This window comes from Hipposideros armiger, unplaced genomic scaffold, assembly GCF_001890085.2.
Source record: "Hipposideros armiger isolate ML-2016 unplaced genomic scaffold, ASM189008v1 scaffold_769, whole genome shotgun sequence".
NCBI lineage: Eukaryota > Metazoa > Chordata > Mammalia > Chiroptera > Hipposideridae > Hipposideros > Hipposideros armiger.
In genome coordinates this window covers 393,659-397,557 of record NW_017732119.1, presented here as the reverse complement: position 1 = coordinate 397,557, position 3,899 = coordinate 393,659, and positions in this window count along the sequence as shown.

Genomic DNA, 3,899 nt, shown 5'->3' with positions numbered 1-3,899 from the left:
AATGCCTATTAAATGAGGCACTTTAATTGTTATGCAAACCACTTATCTCACCCTCTCTGTCCATACCACCAGGAGTGAAATTGAGGGACCAGAGATAAAGGGGAAAGAGTATCATAGTTTGCTTTTTCTTCCATAAAAATTCAAGAAGTGTAAAATCAGGAGACTAAATAATGGAAAAATCCAAGTAGGAAGGTAAAATGTATGATGTCAAATGTGAAAGAGTGAAATTGTTGCTAAAGTTGAAAACAGGTTTTAAAAGCCAGGATATGGATCCAAAATCTAAGAGGGAAGGAAGCCAGTATCACAAAAGTAAGTTGAGTAAAATAGAGAATAGTCCAGGGAAATGTCCTAAACAGGTGTTGTCTACTTGGCATTTATGCAGGGTATGGATAAACTAGCCAAATTTAAAGAGCTGGAGATATAAAATAAAAAATTTCTGCATTAAACACAAAAATCTCAAAGATATTTTTCTATCTCTAAAATTTTGCACTCAAATATTTTTGCAACACTGACACAGATAAGGCACTTGTTTAAATAATAAATTATTTTATTATAAAATATTTATAATATAAAATTTAAAATATAAAATTATTATAAAATAAATTTATTATTATTATTATTATTATTATTATTATTATTATATTTCCCTTTAACTTATAGCAGAGAGAGAATCAGCTTGAACCTCTGCTCTGCTTGGCTGGCAAACCGGTCAAAATTTTATTTTCATGTAATATGAATGGGCTTCCTGAGAATAAATTCAACCCAAAGGAAGAATGAACAAATCTCAATAAGCTTGATTTAGGAATAAAGTTCTGTCCTTAAGGGTAAGTCTAAAAGCAACTTGGTGGCTTTCAGGAGCATCTATCTTTTCTTTCAATACCCACTGCACTCATGCTTACTCTTTCAAAGAATCTTCTGACAAAAGACAAGGACATGGGATTGGAGAAGCAGAAATAGAATGAAAAAAAAAAAGACAATTTTCTAAAAATGAAATATTCATTGTGATGCAAACAGTCCTTCTGATTAGCCCTGTAAGTGATGTAAAAAAAAAAAATTGTGAGAGAGGTATTTTCACCTACCTCATACTGGAACACAGTTGGACTTGGGCATTTCGAAGATTCTGTGGCCTATGTTGTAACAAGGGACAAAGATGACAGGAGGACATGGCAATTTTTAGTGGGTCCCAGAGGAAGACAGTGAAGCAGCAGTTGCATCCTGAAAGACATAACATGATTCTATATAGATGTAAAACAACCTCTGAGGCCCTCAAATACTTGACATTCTGCGTGAGCAGATGGGGGAAAGAGCCAGTGGGACTTGGGTTGTTACAGTTATTGTAGCTTTATGTACACCCAGGGGATGCTTTACAAAACCTCTAAAATTATTTGAATCCAAAGTATCTAATAAAAAATATTTGACATATTTGTGAATGAGTATGTTTGCAAATAAGCATTGACTTAGGAGAAATTGGCAGTAAGCTCTTAAATGTGTACCATTAATTACTATAGATAAGATTCACAAAACACTTGCCATCAAAATTTAATTTCTAAAAAATTCTAGGTTCAAAAGAGATTTAAAAAGATTTGTCAAAATAAATGTTGAGTGATCTTTTTTCAATAACTGTTAGCAGCTTCTCAAGTAACCGTTATGCTAAAAATAATTATTCTGGGTCACATTTTCTTCTCAGGAATATTCAGTGCTTGATAGGAGAGTCTTTGCTTTCTCTTGCCCTTATTTCTGACATTCCTCTGTTTATTTCAAATCAATTCTTTATTTGATATTAAAATGTTCTTTGTTACTTAACTCCTCATACTATTAACCTGACTCCAGACTTTTTAAACCAATGTTAACTCATCTTTTATGCTTTTTTCATTCTTGATCTTATTCTTCTTTGCGTATGTTCAAAAACCATCTCATCTTTCCTTAGCTTTTCTAGTCCTATTATTTTTAACTTTTGTAAATACAACCATTGTCCTTCCCAAATAACTATGCCAAAAACATTCACATTCTCTAAATAACCTACAGGCTTACTCATAAAACTAGATATAAAGATACTTAGTGAAAGTCCATACTGTAGTCTTATATCACCTACAATGTAGGTGATAGAAAACATAAATTAATAATTAAATGGCATAATTGTTCCACCATTATTTTTCTTTATTACAGTTTCATATAAATATTTATTGAATGAATAAATGATGTGAAAATTCTCTAAACTCTTAATAGGTTTAGATCTCTGTCCTGTATATGTTATTAAACTGCATTAAAAGCCTTCAAAGTGAAATTCTGTCATGACTGGTTTCTCTTCTCTGAGGAAACAAAAGGCTTTGTTTGATATTTTGTGTGAATAGATACAGCTGACTCATCTCACCAGGTGCCAGACATGTTAAAAGAGGGCAATTTTAGTGCCCACCTCAGTAGGTTATTGCGAGTATTGAAAAAGATTAAGTTCATATCACAATTCCTGGCACACAGTCAGAGTGAAGGACATGTGTTGACTTTTCTAATACTAGCCAAAATAGAAACATTATTTTATTATGTGAAAACTGAGGCTTAGAGAGATTAGAGACTTCGAGAGGTTTGCTCATAGCCAAACAATTATTAAGAGCAGAGATGGGATTTAAAACCAGATATAGCCAACCCTACAGCTAGTGTTATTAACAAATATAGACCTGTTCTTATTTACCCACTCAGTATTCCCTTTCCTGGAATGCACTTGGCTCTCACTTGCCCATTTAATGGATGGATACCTCTTAAGTGATGTGGGGGAACACTAAGAGAAAAGATCAATTAATAGAGATCACTTGCTACAGCTCAATTACATTTATAATTTTCTTATTGCTCCCAATTAAATATTCACCATGAACAATAGTAGATAAATGTATGCACCTGAGTATCTCATTTTTTCCTCATTTTTGTGAGTGAGGTATTTGTGTGTGTGGAGGGGAGAGGTGGTAGAATCATAAGTAGAGCTCTCAGAGATTACATGACAAGCATTTGGCATATAGGAAGTATGTGAACATATCCTTATTTTAAATGAAGAGCAATCACATGCATAAAATATTATGAATAGAATATTCATTAATTCAATAATATTCAGTAATTCTGTTTAAGAATATGGACTTTGAATATATGAAGAGTGATAAAAAATATGGTGAACGCTTAAGTTAAAAAAAACTTTATTACAGTAAAAGACACATTGTTGTTAATTCCCCTCAAAATACTGCCCCTTGTTTCAAACAAACGCATCCCATCCTTCTTGCCATTTTCTAAAGCAGTTCTAGGAGTCCTCTTTTGGAGTGTCTTTAATTGCACTGTTATGGCTGAATCAATTCAAAACATTTACCTTTCATGGTCATTTTGGTTTTGGGGAAGAGCCAGAAGTCACACGGTGCCAGATCCAGTGAATAAAGTGGATGAGGACACACTGTAATGTTTTCATTTAACAGAAATTGCTGTATACTAGAAGCGATGTGTGACACAGAGTGTTGTCATGACGGAGGATGATTTATGGCACACTTTAAAACACACCTTCTCTCAATCATAGTTCACACCCAACTGACTGCACCGAAAAAGTTGAAACTTGTCACACACTGTTATTAAGGTTTGATGCGCCACTTCCCATATTGAAGAATCCTGCCTTTCCATTAGATGGCACTGGGCAGCAGCATTCACCATATTTTATGATCACAACAGAAAGGCTCTGTGTCACACATCACTTCTGGTATGGAAGTTTCTGTCAAATAAAAACATTACGTGTCCTCGTCCACCTTATTCACCGGATCTGGCACCATGTGACTTCTGGCTCTTTCCCAAAGTCAAAATGATTCAGGACATGGAGGCAACCACAACAGTGCAACTAAAGATACTCACATGAGAGGACTTCCAGAACTGCTTCA